This window comes from Myotis yumanensis, unplaced genomic scaffold, assembly GCF_028538775.1.
Source record: "Myotis yumanensis isolate MYYU_CA2020_CCGP unplaced genomic scaffold, mMyoYum1.0.hap1 SCAF_14, whole genome shotgun sequence".
Taxonomy (NCBI): Eukaryota; Metazoa; Chordata; class Mammalia; order Chiroptera; family Vespertilionidae; genus Myotis; species Myotis yumanensis.
In genome coordinates, this window is record NW_027223765.1 from 25,592,857 (window position 1) to 25,610,939 (window position 18,083).

An 18,083-nucleotide genomic window follows, 5' to 3' on the forward strand; every position below is an offset into this window, starting at 1 on the left:
CCTCCTTGCCTCTCTATATCGTACTAATGCATTAAGGCTCAGATCAAATTGCACTTCTTTAAAGAAGCCTTCCTTGGCCACTCCAACCTTCATTGATCTCCCCCTTCACTGGAGCTTCTTGAGCAAGTATTGATTGTACCATAATTGCGATATTTTATCATGTCTTGTCTTGTATTCCTTAAGTTTTTTTTCCTTTAATACCAGTGCATTTTCCAACAAGACTTTGAAGATCTCACTGCCAAAGAAAGGGTTTCTCCAATAAGGGGTCAGGTTCCAGGTTTTTTAATGATCTGGTTATGAAATGTTCTTCCTCAAGGGCCGTATTGTTTCCTGATTTCACCGGGGCCGTGGCCACTAAATACTGTAAATCCCTGACAGCCCATCAGCTTCCTGAGGGTCCCACCATCTCCCTGTGACACAGCTGCCCAACGCTTACCCTGCTTCTGACTCACCCAACTTGCTTTTCTGACTTCAGCTTCTCTCTTTCATCCACTAGCCTGGGCACTGCCTTTCTTCATGAGAGGTAACTGCCTCTGTTTTGGACCCAGCTCTCCTCGTTTAGGGCTAGATGTCTCCTGAGCAGACACTCAGGGTAACCAGCTTTCGGCTGCTATTCTAACAATCCTCCCAATCCAGCAGTTCTCAACCTGTGGGTCGCGACCCCTTTGGGAATAGAATAAATAGAAATAGAAGATGGCTAGTACATTCGTGTTTCTCATGTACCATCTGCAGTAGAATTGCTAAGGGGGTCGCCTAAGACCATCGGAAAACACATATATAATTACATATTGTTTTTATGATTAATCACTATGCTTTAATTATGTTCAATTTGTAACAATGAAAATACATCCTGCATGTCAGATATTTACATTACAATTCATAACAGTAGCAAAATTACAGTTGTGAAGTAGCAACAAAAATAATTTTATGGTTGGGGGTCACCACAACATGAGGAACTGTATTAAAGGGTCTCGGCATTAGGAAGGTTGAGAACCACTGTCCTAATGGATAACCTTGGATCCCCTGTTCTCTGTGGGCTGTTAGGCAGCTCTCTGCTGTCGCCTCCTGGCAATTCGTGGCATTATGTCAGATCTTTCAAGGAACATGGCCAGTTGCCTTAACCCTTTAAATTCTAGTAGAATCCTGTGGGTTTGGCATGCCTGGGGACAAATGGTCATTTCATGTCTATCACATGAGACATTTGTTTAAAGTTTAACTACTGTTTCTTTAGCACTTAATTACCTTACTCTCACATTCAGCCACTCAGCATCAGTTTGCCCTGCCTTTATTAGATACTAATAGGTCTAAAAGGCTCTCCTAAAAAGACAACCATCTACACCACACCTTATAGGAAAACGGGACATGTGACTATGCATGGGGCACTGAAATTTTAAGAAAGTCATTATACTGCTGTCTTTCTCCGATTCTTCGCCATACAATAAGAGATAGTATACAATGGTGAGTCTCAAAAATTAGTTTATGTAAGGATTGCCTGGTAAGCTTGTTAAAAATTAAAATTTATGAATATTGCCCTTAGAGACTCTAATTTTCCAGGTGGAGCCTAAAGATCTATATTTTTAACCAGCACCAAGCAATTCTATTGCAGATGGTACAAGAGAAACACGAATGTACTAGCCATCTTCTATTTCTATTTATTCTATTCCTTGCTTCAGCCAAAACCACACACTCTAAGGTTTAGAGAGTACCAGCCTAACAAGGACCTGGGAGAGAAACAGGCTTCAGTGAGTAAGCATCTTGCAGAAGCACCATCATCATGTTTCTCTCCTTGCTGTGAAGATTGCAAAATGTGCCGAACACCAGCACCTGATGTCAGAGGGAGTGTTGTCATCTAATAGCTCTCTTCCATAATTTATCACCCTGGACCCTGCAGCACACACGGATGATAAATAACCGAGTCAGCAAGGATTTTAGCACCCAGGGGACAACGGTTCCTTAGATGCCCTTCCTTAGGCCTGAAGACAAATACTTGGAGAGTATTTTTTTTAACTTGTTATTTGTTTACTCAAATGAAGACTTATCAGACTGACTGTGCTCCCTGGTATCGTTAGCGCAGACACCGGAGAGAAAGATATTTCTGCCTCCACAGCTGCTGAAAGGTGGGTTCCCTGCATTGCCAGTGGGCTGCGTAGTGGTGGTGATTCTCTGACTTCCATGTGCACTTGAGTCACTGGGGCGCTGGAGCCTAAGATTCTGCATTGTTAATGAGTTGCTAGGTGATTCCAATGCTGCTAAGCGGAAGACTGTGTAGCAAGGCTTTCTTCAGGGTTCTGCTCAGGAGGGAGGCTGCCTGCCTTGTGTTAAAGACAAAACCATAGGCCCAAATGGTGTCACTTGTGATAAAAACCCATGATACCAAACCTAACCCGACCAGTGTGGCTCAGTAGTTGAGGATAGACCTATGAACACAGAGGTCACGGTTTGATTCCTGGTCAGGGTACAAGCCTGGGTTATGGGCTCGATCCTCAGTAGTGTGTGTGCTGGAGGCAGCCAATCAATGATTCTCTCTCATCACTGATGTTTCTCTCTCTCTCCCTCACCTTTCCTCTCTGAAATCAATAAAAATATATTTTAAGAACTACCTAGATTTAATACCTGATCTAATTACAGTTTCAACCTCTCCCAGAAACATAATCTTAATCAACCAGTGTGGAATTTTCTGGTCAACAACAGTTACGCGGGCCTTCTCAACCCTCCACCAAAGAAAAGATAATCTACAAGGAAGAAAAAATAAAACTAAAAAAACCCTGCCATTCCATTTCCTTCCACCAAAACGTGTGATGCTGCCCGGTTTATGCATTGCTTAATGAAGCCAGTGATCTTCAAACTTAGTTGAATTTTGTTCTTTAACACTTGTAATCCTGCTATTCCCACTTACTCACCATGTGACTCTCGGTAAATTGAGCTTTGAGCCTTCGTTTTTCCCATGAGTAAAGCAGTACCTCCCTCAAAGGGTTATTGTGAGAATTAAAGGAGGAATGCCCGTAACACACCTGGCATGCGGGAGCCTTCCGGCAAATGTTTATTACTGCTGCGTGACCACATGACTTCATGCGACACCTGCAGCAGGTTGTAATCACGGTGTGCAGACTTTGGTCCCACCCTTCCCAGATCTTCTATATTCGTCACTGCTCCAAACTACCTTCAGTTCTGATTCAATAGGAGGAGAAGGTGAGGTGATGGACGAAAGATTTAAAGACACTGAACTGGTGGCTTTGAAGATGGAGGAAGGGACCATGAGCCGAGGAATGCAGCTCTAGGAGCTGGAAAAGACAGGGAGACAGAGTCTCCCCTAGAGACTCCAAGGAGGCTGTGGTCCTGCCGACACCCTGCCTTTAGCCCAGTGACACCGACTTGGAACTTCTGGCCTCCAGGACTGGGAGAGGCTGATACGAATTATTATTTAACTGGCCCATCACAGTATTTTTCCTGTTTCATGAGGGCTCCACCAAGATCGTTTCCTTTTTATTCACCCCACTAGAATGCAAATTCCCTAAGGACAATGATGCAGTCTGACTGTATCTCTAGCAGCGGGAACTGTGCCTGACACATAGTAGGTGCTCAATGGATAATTGCTGAATGAAGGAACTAAAGCTGTCTCCTCCTCATTTCCTCTCTTCAGGAGCTGGAGTACCATCTTCTGAGTTCAGCATTTATTCTTGTTTACCCAGAGCCCTGCTCTAGAGATGAGGACACCAAATCTGAGAGGTTAAGTGACCTGCCCAAGGTCACAGGTTTCTATAACCAAACAGTTTTTACTATACCAGTGGTTCTCATGTTCTCTCTGGATAATCAGCTACTCATCCTCTGGGAACTTGTAAAAATGCAAATTCTCACCTGACACCCCAGACCAACTGAATCAGAAACTCTGGGGGTGGGGCTCCGGATCTGTGTTCTAGCAAGCCCTCCAGGGGATTCTGTGCACGCTCAAGTTTGAGAACCATTGTCCTCTACTATGCAGTTCTCAGCATCTTCAAACCTAATCCTAGGAATATTTAAATGTTAATTCAGAGGATCCAATAGCTACTCTGAAGAGCACAGACTTGCATAATACATAAAATTAGGAGTAAGAGAGACAAGATTGGTATTTCTTATAGGAAGGAAGTTTCAGAGAAAGCCAAAATATAATAACCCTCACCCCCACCTTAACCTCCACCACCTCACTCTCTGCCACCCTCCACCCTTCCTTCTACCAAGGACCCCTCAACACAATGCACAACCGATTCCTTGAGGCCTGAACAGGCTACCAGATTTAAAAGAAATCATGAACTATAGGGATGCTCTGAGGAAGACAAAAAGGAATATTATCATGTGAAGGGAGAAGCCATTATTTTATATTTACTATTTTATATAAAGAGAGATGGGTAAAAAGTGGGATCTTGGCAACATTAAACAGATTAGATATGCTTAAAGATAGGAATGAAAATATAAAATTTAAAAACCACACATAGTATCTAAGGATGACATGAAGTTTGAGATTTTCTTTAAAATACTCCTGCAAAATAGAGAGGGTGGAGGAGAGAGGAAACAACATCGGCAAAACGTTGACAGCTCTTCAAACAGAGTAATGGAAGTTCATTAGAATTCCACTTTTTTGTGTGAATTTGAAAATTTTTCATCAGAAAAAGAGATATAGTCATACTACTCAGATGGAAAGAATATGTAAGCATTTCAATCCGCTAAAGGCATCTGTTGAAACAAGGAAGAGTCCAGAAGTTTCAGGAACTTAGAGTAAAACTTCTGTATGGTTTTGATCTCAGGAGATAAGGTGGAGTCAGTTTCACCTGTAGGTTCCAGAATGCTAGCAAAGTAACCCATTGACCCTAGAAAAGGAAAATACCCACATTCTTACATGGAAGGATTGTCATGCAACACTTACAATAAAAAAAGTATTCATTATTTATCTAAAATTCAAGTTCATCTGGGTGTCCTGTGTTTTCATTTGCTAAATCTGACAACCCTACCAATATTCTATTATCTAACCAAAGCTCGACATCATCATCAAAGGCTGACCCAAGTAGGGTTTCTCTCTCAGTTCATATCACCTTCTTCTCCCTTCTGCCCTTCTTCTCTGTCTAACTCCTCTTCCTTCCCAATACATTTCTATCCCCCCTTTTTTTCCTCAGTGTTGGTATCATATGATTAATTTCCCCTATAGTAAATCAATAGAATTTTTTCTCAAAATAATACCAGTTGGTGATAAACTTAGATTTAAAACAAAATCAAGTTAATATCATCCAGCCAGTGTTGCTCAGTGGTTGAGTATCGACCCAGGCACCAAGAGGTCACTAGTTCGATTCCCAGTCAGGGCACATGCCTGAGTTTTGGGCTTGTTCCCTGGTGGAGATAGCCGATCGATATTTCATTCTCATCAATGTTTCTATTTCTCTCTCTCTTCCTCTTTCTCTAAAAAGCAATAAAAACAGATTTTTAAAAAATTAAAATAAAAAAGTAAACATCTCTCTGGTGTTGGAGTGTTCTGAATAAACGCATTTCTTTACAGGACCAGAAACCCTAAAGTCGGGAATTTAGGAAAATAGGGGAAGAAAAGAGAGGGAACAAGAATGAGAGGGCCAGTTTGGCCCTGAATCCTCCCACCACCCACCACAAAGAGGGATAGTTTTAGTCTATCCGTTTATACCTTAAAAAGTGAATCTAGATAATTGGTCCGTTTTCTTATAAAGAAAAGACAAATCTTATTTTGCTGAGAAGTGTGTGTTTTTTAAGGCAGAAAAATCAAGAGGAAGCGATATTAATGTGCAATGCTCTTTCGCTAACATTTTGTAAAAACAAAGAATTTCACAAGTTCTCTAATTAGTCCACAACCCCTGTGGGTGGTGCGTGGCATGTCTTCTTATCACAGATTTAAAGAGAGAGAAACCAGCACAGCAGGGTGGAGGGACCAACTGGAATTCTGACGTTAGGGTTTCGTGTGTAAGAAAGCTGGGCTTTGGGCCTGAAGAGCAGCACCCAGGCCTTCCTGGGCCTCTGGGGCCACCTGGATGCAGCCACCAGGAATCACTTGTTTGCAGGTGACAGAAAACATGGTGAACAGGGAGTTTTCTGGGTCTCATGACTGCAAAGGTCCAGAGTTGTCTGGCTTCTGGTGTGACTTGCTCCAGGGGCTGACACCATGTCCACCAGGTCTTTATCTCTCCATTCTCAGACTAACTTCCTCTGTGCAAGCAGCTCCATTCTCAGAGCAGACTACTCCATGTATACTTTCAGGTTCAAGACCTCAGGAAGTCAACAAACAAAAAAGGAGCCCTTTCCCAAAAGAACCAGAAAAAGCCCCTTTGAGAAGCATTGGCTGTGCTGGGGTTGTGAGATTCCATTCCTTAATCAATTACTGTAGAGAGAAGAATGCAATTGACTGGCTTAGGGCTCTGAACCAAGAATGGGCCACCCCAGAGCATATGGTCTGAAATAGGGTAGACTCAAGTGACCGTTCCATGCCTTGCCATCAAACCTCTGGACTCGAGGCAGCACAATCAGCTGACATTTCTTAGAACACCTAGTTCTGAGCTCTCTCTGGCCCTTTCCCAGGTGGGTCACCTAGCCCCTGTGCATGAGAAGATGCTCTTTGGGTAGATGCTCTTCTCAGAAGAGTCTGGCCCGAGTGGATATACACTCCTGCTCCCCAGAAACAAACTCTGAGTGAGGCAGCATGAGAACAAGAAAGGAAAAGGCCAGTGACATCAAGGAGTGACACATCCAAAGTGTCCTGGGATTATTCCTCAACCCAGGCTACAGTGTACAGCAAGGAGTCCTGCCGAAGGCCTGGGTGGGAAACAACATGAATGAGGGAAAATCCAGAGGCCTGGGAAGAGATCCCCATTATACTGCTGATACTGAGAGGCTGAGCTGGGCTGTGTGATCACTTCAATTCATGGAGAAGGGAACCTGTAACTGACCTGAGCGCAACCTGTGAACACCACAGGATTATGGGTAGCCCACATGTTTTCTTTATTATCTTCTCAGTTCCCTTTCTGCCATCTGACTCTGCGATGACTAGTCATACTGAAGCATAATAATCCCTCCTTTGAAATTGCTGTTTGAAATTCCCTGTTATTTTTAGATAGTCCCTTGTTCTATAGGTCAACGCTGTTATTTTTAGACGGTCTCTTATTCTGTAAAATAACTTTGTTTTTTAGCTTAAATAATAGAAAAGATAAACCTAACTGTCTGACCTTGCAAGCTAGCCATCTAATGTAAGAGGCTGATACTGATAATACTCCCATGCCAGATGTTTGTTAGATATGATATGTACTCAAGGTTACAAGCTGTCTGTAAAAATAACTTACACAAAGACCTAGAAGGATATAAAAAGGAAATACTCCTTCCTTTGTTTGCTCAGAATTTGATAAAGATATTCTGCTCTGAGCCCACGTGTAATAAAGACTTCTAACTAACTGGCTCATTAAGGCGTCCTATGTTCCGCTCGCTGATTTACAATACAACAATATCAAAGTGTGAATCCAGTGAGTGGATGTAGTGGCTTAGCTAGATCAGTGGTTTTCAAACTTTAATGTGCATCAGTAGCTTTTTAAAACACAGAATACTGCCTCCCCTCGACCCCTGCCACTGCCACTGAGATTCTGATTCCAAGATCAAATAAGGAACCTGGTAAAATGCATTTCTCACCAGTTCCCAGGTGTTGCTGATGCACCTAGTGCACTTTGAGAAGCACTAAGCTAGGTAGAAGGGCTGAGGTGATGCAGGACTTGGGGACCAAGTCCATCACAGCAGGAAGATTGTGTAGAGGAAATATCTTTGAGCAGAGAACCATTCATGTTCCATGAATCTCATTAGGTAACTGCACATTCCACCCCCTACCTCCTTCATATTTTTAAGTTCCACCCTCTGCTCTACGCTACTTCTTTCACCATTGAAAATAAAGTCACTGTGAAATAATTGCTATCATTTATCTATCATTTATTGAGCAGCTACTATGTACTCACTGGCATTATATTACATAACCGTGGCATCACACTTAGTAAGGGGTTTACTATTAGTCCCAATGAACAAATGAAAAGAACCCAGAGATTATAGAGGTTATTTAACTGGCCCCAAATCATTCACAGAGCTAAAATAAAACTTTAGAAGTTCTCCTGCTGAGAGAGAGAGAGAGAGAGAGAGAGAGAGAGAGAGAGTGAGATCCCAATTCACCCCACAGTAAAACAAAATCCACCAGGTAGCAAAGTATCACATAATGAGCTTTAGCCATCTTTTTCTTTTTCTTTTTCTTTTTCTTTTTAAAGATGGTAGAGATGGTGCCTTGTTTAATGAAATCTTGGATGCCATTTATTTCCTTTTAAAGTAGACTATCATTAAGGTTCCTTTTATTTTTTTCTAAAGAACCCCTGCTATATGGAAACCTTCAAAACACATCAAAAAGAAGTCAGGGGAATTCCCTATGTTGATTATTTCTTTCCTAGTATATGAAAAATGACCTGTCTGTGGTTTATTTATTTACAACTCTGACCCCAGAGACAACAACGCCTGTCTAGGTCTGTTTAGTACCGAGTTAATTAAAGTTGGATAGGAATACTGCAAACAACCGAAATGTCCAGCATATTATTTATACAAGCCATGTGGCAAATGTCACGCAGCACTTAAAACTCATATATTTTAAAAAGTTTTCGGCTGTTTAATATTATGTACAGGATATATTATTAAATGGGGGAAAAAAAGGTTTACAATAATTTTAAAAATGACGTCGTAGGCTGTCTTGGTCAAGTTCAAGTAGCTTATTTGGACTGAAGGAGACGAAGGACATACAGGACACACTGAAAGAGAGGAGAGGAACTGAGATGAAAGGAAAAGAAGCCAATAACGGTTGCATTGTCATGAAAGTTACCACTGAGGGCAACCCAACTTCATTGTACTGGGGAGTCTGGAGCCAGATAAAACGCATCCTGGCCCAGTTATCCCGGGGAAGAGAGGTAAGGGATCCCGGGTATTTAACAGCAACTTTGTCAGTCACTGTTTGAGAGGTGCTCCTGCACTTCCGGCTTGCCGTGAACCATTATAGCATCAGCTCTGGCTGATTCTTCTCCAATCCCTCCAGAAAAGAAAAAAAAATCAGGGAAAGAAATGCAGCTGCTGGCAGTTGGAATCTGGCCAGGCTGAACTATTCTGGTAAAGGCCGAAGAGAAAATTGCAGAGCATCCAGACTGCCTGCTATACTATCTAGATACCCAGAACCTAGAGCTTGAGGCAAAAGCTTACGTGCTGTTCATTCTTCAGGAAGTTTGATCCCCGGGAGCAGGAGTGAGGGGAAGGGAGTGAGCCAGAGACAGGACGCATAGTCAGTGCAGAGGTGCATCTCCAAGCTGGCCATCATCTGGTTGAAACTGATTACTTGGTCTCATAATGCTGTCTCTTGAGAGGATGTGGGAACTGTTGCATCCTGGGACACTCTGTCCTAAGGACGGGAGGAGGGGACGTTAGCCCTCGGCTGTGTCTCACGATGAAGTTTTTCCCCCCAGGTGCATGAACTCCTCAACATTTCCAGATTCTGCCTGTGGGCGCACCGACTGGGTCTCATGGCCTCTCACACCTCAAAAGCAAGACCGAAGCCAAGGGTAGGACACAAGTGGCAGCCAGTAGGACACGCAGGCAGGAGGGAAGGGACTGCAGGTGGAGCCTGGGTGAAGTTGATAGAATCCATACATCCTTGCTTACCCCAGGGGCCGCCAGGGTAGAAGAGTTGGCCAAGGACCTCAGAAACAGTCAAGGCCAAGAGCATCTGAGATGCTGCCTAAGATATGCCTGATACTTTTTTCCCCCATTTTTTAAAATATAGTTTTATTGATTTCAGAGAAGAAGGGAAAGGGAGAGAGAGAGAGAGAGAAACATCAACAATGAGAGAGAATCATTGATCGGCTACCTCCTGCACACCCCCCACTGGGGATCAAGTCCACATCCCGGGCATGTGCCTTGACCAGAATCAAACCGTGACCTCTGAGTTCATAGGTCAACACTCAACCACTGAGCCATGCCAGCTGGGCTAAAATACAAATCTTGATTGTGGTAAGCTCCTGATATTTCAGGGTTGTTGTCACCATATAGCTAAGATTAACCTAACAGACATATAAGTGATTGCAATACACCATATCCTATATAATAAAAGGCTAATATGCAAATTGACCAAACAGTGGAATGACCAGTTGCTATGATGCGCACTGACCACCAGGGGACAGACGCTCAACGCAGGAGCTGCCCCCGGTGGTCAGTGTACTCCCACAGGGGGGGCGCCACTCAGCCAGAAGCCAGGCTCATGGTTGGCAAGTGAGCCTCTTCAACCTCTGCGGCAGCGCTAAGGATATCTGCCTGCAATCGGACATCCCCTGAGGGCTCCTGGACTGCTAGAGGCCACAGGCTAGGCTGAGGGAGCCCCCCCCCCTCCAGTGCACGAATCTCGTGCACCAGGCCTCTAGTAATAACATAAAAGAGAAGTAAATTTAATGTGCTATGGAAATGAAGAAAAGGGGAATCAACAAAGCTGGAGTTGCCACTTATACTTCTGATACTAAGTCACAATTCCCATGAGGAGGAACAGCTTTCCCCAAGGCCTGCACTGAGTACAGACCCTTTTCTTGCTCTGGGACCCACAAAAACTGGAAATCTTACAGGTTACTGTAATCTAGTAAACAAATCAGACGAGCACATCCAAATACACTGCCACCGAAACCCACAGATGCCTACCAAGTGATGTGTTTTGTTCTGTGTGGCGTCCCCCACTTGAGAAGGCATATCCTGATGAGTCTCAGACACCAGACCCTTAAATTTTTTACAATGTAGCAGACTCTTGGTTTGCTGCAGTATTTTTCTTCCACCCCTAATAAAGATGCAAAGATGAGGGCACAGTACCTTTGTGATATTTTCCCCCAAAATCCATAACCTCAGTCCATAATCATGAGAAAACACCAGATAAACCCAAAGGACATTCTACAAAGTATCTGACAAGGACTTTTAAAAAGTGTTCAAAGAACTTATGTGCATATATGTATAACCCATGGACACAGACAATAGAGTGGGGAAGGCCTGAAAGTGGGGCGGGGGGGGTGGGGGTGGGTAGAAGGGATCAATAGGGGAGAAAGGGGGACATCTGTAATACTTTCAACAATAAAGATAAATTTTTAAAAATATAAATAAATAAATAATAAAATGAAAAGTGTTCAGATTATTAAAACACACACACACAAAACAAGACTGAGAAGCTCTCAGACACTGAAGGAGACGAAGGACATATTATGACTCAATGCAACACAGAACCCTGGACTGAATCCTTGAACAGAAAAGAGACATGAGTAGAAACACTGGTGAACTCTGAGTGAAGTCTATGAGTTGGTTAACAGTGTGGCACCGATGTTTATGTCATAGTTTTGATAAAAATGCCATGATTATGCCAGATGTTCACATTAGGGGAAGCTGAGTGAAGCGTGTACGGGACCTCTCTGCACTATCCTTACAACGCTTCTGAAATTTAAAACATTTGAAGAAAGGAAAATAGGAAAGGTCTGGTTAATAAGATTGAATATACAGGAAAGGAGAGTAAGAGTACACGTGAGAAAGCACAGGTGTGTGTGGGTGGGAACTTTTGTCTGTTGGTGTGTCTGGGTGATGGTGTGTGGGTCTGTGTGTGTATGTGGCTGAGGGACATCTGGTGTGTGGAGGGGTGTGTAAATGCCTCTGCGTGTGTGGCTGTGTTGTGTGTGTATATGTTGAAGGAAAGGTGAGTTTATGTGAACATGAGCTCTACTGTGAGGGGATTAACGAGCCACAGTGCTTGCATGAACCTGACAATGAGCAGATTTTAAATTCTGAGACCAAGGCACCTGACTGGCCTCACCCTAAATCAGTGGTTCTCAACCTTCCTAATGCTGAGACCCTTTAATACAGTTCTTCATGTGTGGTGACTCCCAATTTCATTGTTACAAATTGAACATAATTAAAGCATAGTGATTAATCACAACAACAACATGTAATTATATATGTGTTTTCCGATCGTCTTAATCAACCCCTGTGAAAGGGTCATTTGACCCCCAAAGGGGTCGCAACCCACAGGTTGAGAACCACTGCCCTAGATCCAGTCTTTTAATGAAGCTGCCCAGAGGAACAAAAATAAACAGCTAGGGGGCACCTGGATTTGAACCAGGGACCTCTTGATCTGCAGTCAAATGCTCTACCACTGAGCTATACCCCCTGACATGACAGGTAGCCTATAAACACTTAATTCTACTTTTATGAGTTGCATCATACTTCCTAAGTACCTCCTTTATGGTTGAGAGTCCTCCTGGACTTAAATTCATTTCAATTCCCACTGGTTTTCCCAGAGCCTGTGTGCTCACTCTCATCCCAGCACATAAAGCACAGTGCTGTATTCTCAGCCTAATTCTCCAGCTTTTAAAATACACCACCTACCGCCCATACATCTCTGAGTACATGGATGCGTGTTTTAAATATTGTGGGCTACCACCAAATATTGGACATGGAGGCAATCTTACCTGGGTATCCACAAATGGACTTCAGAGGTTCATGCACAGCTCTGAAATGATAGGCAAATATTGTATATGTGCACGTATTGTATAATGTGTGTGTTTTCATCAGATTTTCAAAAGACCTCATCCAGGATAAACTGTCTCATTTTACAGTTAACAAAACAACAACAAACCAACAAAACTGGATGTTCTAACGTTCAAAATTCACCTTTGAACTCCTCTAAGCCCATTCCCTTGAGTTCCAATGTGAGGATTTTTAATCTTGTGTATACCCACGATTGAGAAGAAAGAAATCAAGGAAATCTTTCTCATTGCAACAAATTCTCTGATGAAGCTTGTCAGCTGCTAGGGGGCTGAGGAGCAAACAGCACCCAGGGCTCCACCCCACACGCTCTCTGAAGCCCCGAGACGCCCATTCCCAGCCTCTCCACTCTGGGGCCTTACAGGAACCTCAGATATCAAACCCAGTATGCCCCCCCAAAACCTGCCATCTTCCTGCCCTAACCTGTGTCTCCTCCCACTTTGCTTTGTTGTGATAATAACAGCTTCCATTTACTGGACACTTGCTGTGTGCCAGGCATGGTACTAACAGGTCTGCCCACAACTTCCCAGGAATCATCTCCAAGACCTCATACGAAAGGTACTGTTGTTAGCATACTGATTTTGCAGGCAAGGAAACTGAGGCACAGGGTGGTCACGCAGCTAGGAGGTGGTGGGGCCGGGATTCCAGTGCACACTCAGGGTGAATGCGGGCCCTGAGTAACCATCACATCAGCCTCCTTCCTATCGTGGTTGGTGACATCACTGTGTACTCACTCAATCATTTAGCCGAAACCCTCAACACAATTCTGGGCTCCTCCCACCCTGCCTTCCCCAGTTACAGTTCCTCCCTGAGTCCTGTTGGTTTTACCTTTGATGTCATCCCATCCCTGTAGTCCCAGGACCACCACCTCCTAAAAGGGGTCCAGGTCTCCACCCCTCACATCCATTCAGGAACAGCCTGTTGTAAAACCAAGTCTATCCAGGTCACTCCCCTTTACATGCCTTCAGGAAACACTCCAAGTCCCTTAGCACAACATGCCAAGTTCTTCACATCTGAATCCCTATCTGCCTCTTCAGCTCCAGCTCAGCTTCGTCTTCTGACACGCCCCACATCACATTTTGTGCTCCAGCTGCTTCCAACTGCCTCTGCCTGTCTCCAGTCTCTGGCCATGTTTCTTCTGCCTGGAACTGAACCACCACTCTCTCTCCTCACCCCCGTCTCCACTTCACCTCCCCTCCACTGAGATATTATTCATCTCTGAAATCCTGAGTCATCGGCTCCTCTCAGAAGCCTCCCATAACCTCGAGTAATTCCTCCTCCTTTGCCTTCCTGAAGCTGGCACAGCCCGGTACAGCTCATATCACTCTGATTTTTTACTTTGCAGGCCTATTTACTGGTTGAGAGCACATGGAGTCCAGGAGCTGTGTCTTATCACCTCTGGGCTCACACTTTGCACAGTTCTGGCACACAGTAGGTGCTCAATATATGTTGCCCAAGCTGATCAAAAGACACAGCAAGGCATCTGTTGTGGGCAAGAGTTAGACTATAGACGAAGGTCTGATCTCTGGTCCTGAATAAAGACAACCAAAGTATTAGGGTCCTGGGCTGCAGGAAATGAATGGGGATGGTAGGGTGGTAACAGAACTTCAAGGTTAAGTACCGGAAAAGAATGCAGTTCCCTAACCTTCAAGCCAGTTCATGTTTATCCCTAACCGTGTTCTGTGAATAGGCTCTATTCCATGACTCCCTCCAAGGCACTGCAAATTGAGGGAGCTGCCAAAAAGTTCACAACTCAGTGGGCAGTCTTAGCACCTTGGGAGCATTGCTAAGTGGAATTTGGTCACAAAGCTTTCATCACTAGCCAAAAACAGCATGAGTAGGTTCATGAAGTCAGTGAGAGTATGTGTGCTCTGGGTTCAAACCCTGGACCTGCTGTTTGTAGCTTTTTGACCTTGAGCCATTCCTGAGCATCTCCAAGCCTTAGGCTCCTCATGCAAAATGGAGATACTGATAGTAGGTATCTTGTAAAATTTTGGCAAGAAGTAGAGGAGAGCCCTGGCTGGTTTGGCTCAGTGGATAGAGCGTTGGCCTGCGGACCAAGGGGTCCCAGGTTTGGTTCCCATCATGGATGCACGCCTGGGTTTGGACTCAATCTCCAGTGGGGGGTGTGCAGGAGGCAGCCAATCTGTGGTTCTCTCTCATCATTGATGTTTCTGTATTTCTCCCTCTTCCTTCCTCTCTGAAATCAATAAAAATATATATTTTTTAAAAAAGTAGAGGAGATCATTAATATAAAGAACCTAGACTGATGCCTAGCATAAACACAGGGGACATCATTATTCAGCTGGTCATGAGCTACAGAAAATAAAATCAAATTCAATCCATAGCCTTTGGATGCAAAAACAGGACTGTATCAGGGGCACCTGGGTTTGAACCAGAGACCTCTTGATTGACAGTCAAATGCTCTACCCCTGAGCTATAACCCCCAGTGAAATTAGCTTGATTTTAATAGTCTATCCCTCTCTCAACATCCTGGTTCTAAAAACCTGCAGTGTTTTAGGGGAGCTAATAATTAGAGAGAACGCTGCCTGCGAGGAGTCTGGGCATTACAAATCTTAGAAGAGGTTTACTATGGAAACATGCAGTTCTCCTGAGAACGAAGTTCTCTGAGCCAAGAAACCCTGCTCAGATTTTCCAATACCCAAAGCCTCTCCTGTCCATCATGTCTTGCATCAAGCAGTTTCAAGTAAAAATCATCAGGTTTTCCACAAAAGGTGGCATCAATATCATGTGGGTGACTGGATTCCTGTCGTGCTTCCCTTAGCCAAGGCTTCCAGTAACTGAGCTCATCACTGGCTCTCAGTGGATATCTGTTGCCTTAAATTCATTCTGGAAAAAATAAGTGTAGGACTCCCCCCTTATCCAGGGGAGATAAGTTCCCAGACCCCCAGTGGATGTCTCAAACCAGGATAGTACCAACTCCTACATATACTATGCTTTTTCCTATACATACCTACCTATCATAAAGCTTAACTTCTGAACTAGGGACAGTAAGAGATTAACAACAATCATTAATAGTAAAAAAGAACAATTATAACAATCTATTATAATAAAAGTTATAAGACTATGGCTTCTCGATCTTAAAATACCTTATTGTGTCTTACTCACCCTTCTTCCTGTGGTGATAAGAAGACGATATGAGTAGACGAAGTGAGGTGAATGACGGTGACATAGCAGCATGACGCTACTACAGGGGTTACCCAAACACAGGCACTGGGATTTGGTCTGATAATCAAGGTAGTTTCTACGTGATAGTGGGCAGGGGGCAGGCAGGGAGCTGTGGACAAAGGGATGATTCACATCCCAGGGTCCCTGGCTGGACAAGGCAAGACAGCTCGAGATTTCATTATCCTACTTGGAAGAGCATACAATTTAACATTCATGAGTTGTTTATTTCTGGAATTTTCCATTTAATATTTTCAGACCACAGTTGACTTCAAGTAACTGAAATCACGGAAAGCGATATCATGGATAAGGAAACTGTGTAAATTACAATCTGTGTGAGACAGCTCTTCCAAGCCCTAACTGTAAGATTATTTCAGTCTCACAAACATAGATGGTCAGGGAGTTATACTCTTCTATAACCGCAGCTTGCCTGAAACTTGGAATAGTGTCACCTCCAAAGGACCATTTGATACAAAGAAACAAAGGCCCAACCAGAGCTTCTTACTCAATTAAGTACGTTTTTTATCCTGGTCCTACCACCAGAGATTCCTTTGCAATTTCCAAAAAAAAACAACCATAATTGGAGCCAACCATATTTCTTGGCTTCATAATCACCTCTCACCCTAATAAATTGTTCAGGTGCTTCTTATGGAAACCTTGCATGTTTAAACCTGTTGGGAAGTCTCTCTTTTGCCAACTTCCCAGGTCACATACACTTCTCCATTTTTTTTTCAAAGCATCCTACATTTGGGATGGTCCTTCTGTGCAGGGTTGTGGTTGTGTGGTAGCCCAGGAGAGGGGAGACTCCGTTCCATTCCCTTTCAGCCCTGTGACTTTACACAAGGCTCTCCAGCTTCCCTCCACCAGTGTTTATTAGTCTGCAAAGAAGGGGTTGGAGCTGAGAGCTAAGAAAAGAGTCACAGTGTGCTCCTCGTATTGTTCTTTTCTCACCCTGGACTCCAGCGGGAGTTGCGATGTTAGCAGTAACAGCTGTGCCATGTGCTTCGGAAAGAACCCCAGCGTCGGAAGGGACCTGGAGATCATTTACTCCAACCACTTCTTTTGCAGACTCAGGAACACAGGTGGAGGGAACCTGGAGAGCCTTGCGTAAGGTCACAGACATCTCAGGGGCAGAAGCAGAACCGACCCCCAACCAGCTCCTTAGAGGCAGGGGCTCTTTGGAAGCCCCTGCCTCTAAGAACAATGTAGGTGCTCCATCAACATTTGTGGGGATAAATGTAAAACTGTAGTTCCCTACAGGGAGGCCAAACATCCAGATTTACTGGGGATTCTCCTGGTTTTTGCACTGAGTGTCCTGCATTCCAAAGCCTATCCCTCAGAGATTCACATGGGAGCTACAGAAGAGGCGGGGATTACAGCACCAGCCATCTTGCAGAGACCTGGGGAAAATGGTGGCTATTCAACACATGCTCAACCACGGGGCTTGGAAACCAAGTCTTCCTCATTTTTACAGATACCATAGGACCATATCATAATGGGAATAAATTGGAATTTAAGTTTCAGAAATCAGAAGAATTTCCCCCTTTATACTAAGACTAGAGGCCCAGTGCATGAAATTCGTGCACTGGGGGAGGAGTGTCCCTCAGCCCAGCCTGCACCCTCTCCAATCTGGGACCCCTCAAGGGATGTCCACTGCCCTCTGGGATCGGACCTAAATGGGCAGTCGGACATCCCTCTCACAATTCAGGATTGCTGACTACCAACCGCTCGCCTGATTGCCCCTAACTGCTTCTGCCAGCCAGCCTGATCACCCCCTAACCACTCCCCTGCCAGCCTGATTGACGCCTAACTGCTCCCCTGCCAGCCCAATCACCCCCAACTGCCCTCCCCTGCTGTCCTGGTCGCCCCCAACTGCCCTCCCCTGCCAGCGCAGTCACCCCCAACTGCCCTACCCTGTTGGCCTGGTCCCCCACAATTGCCCTCCCCTGCCAGCCATCTTGTGGCTGTGGGTGCCGCCATCTTTGAGGGTGGGGCAGTCAATTAGCATATTCCCTCTTTATTAGATGGGATGATATTCTTTCTCAATTTTTTTTTTTGCTTTTTAATTCCAGTTTCCTCAACTGTAAAATGGGGATATTGTCATTAGAAGATCTCCTCAATCCTTTCCAATCCCCAAAATCTATGACTCACAAATTTGAAATTTGGCTCCTTAGTGGAACTAGGTCAGAAAGTACAGTATGGCCAAGAAATGATGGTGGGGGGTGGCGGGTGGGGGGTTGGGAAGAGTGATTACATTGAGTGGGAGAGTTCAAATATACTGCAACCGAGAA

At 44.3% G+C, this 18,083-nt stretch overlaps 2 non-coding genes across 2 annotated transcripts; both read right to left on the minus strand.

Moving 5' to 3' along the window:
* Positions 1 to 12,157: 12,157 nt before the first annotated feature.
* TRNAC-GCA (transfer RNA cysteine (anticodon GCA)) lies at positions 12,158 to 12,229 on the minus strand. Its single transcript has one exon. It is a non-coding gene; the product is annotated as a tRNA-Cys (tRNA).
* Positions 12,230 to 14,981: 2,752 nt separating this feature from the next.
* TRNAD-GUC (transfer RNA aspartic acid (anticodon GUC)) lies at positions 14,982 to 15,054 on the minus strand. The gene has a single exon. It is a non-coding gene; the product is annotated as a tRNA-Asp (tRNA).
* Positions 15,055 to 18,083: the final 3,029 nt, after the last annotated feature.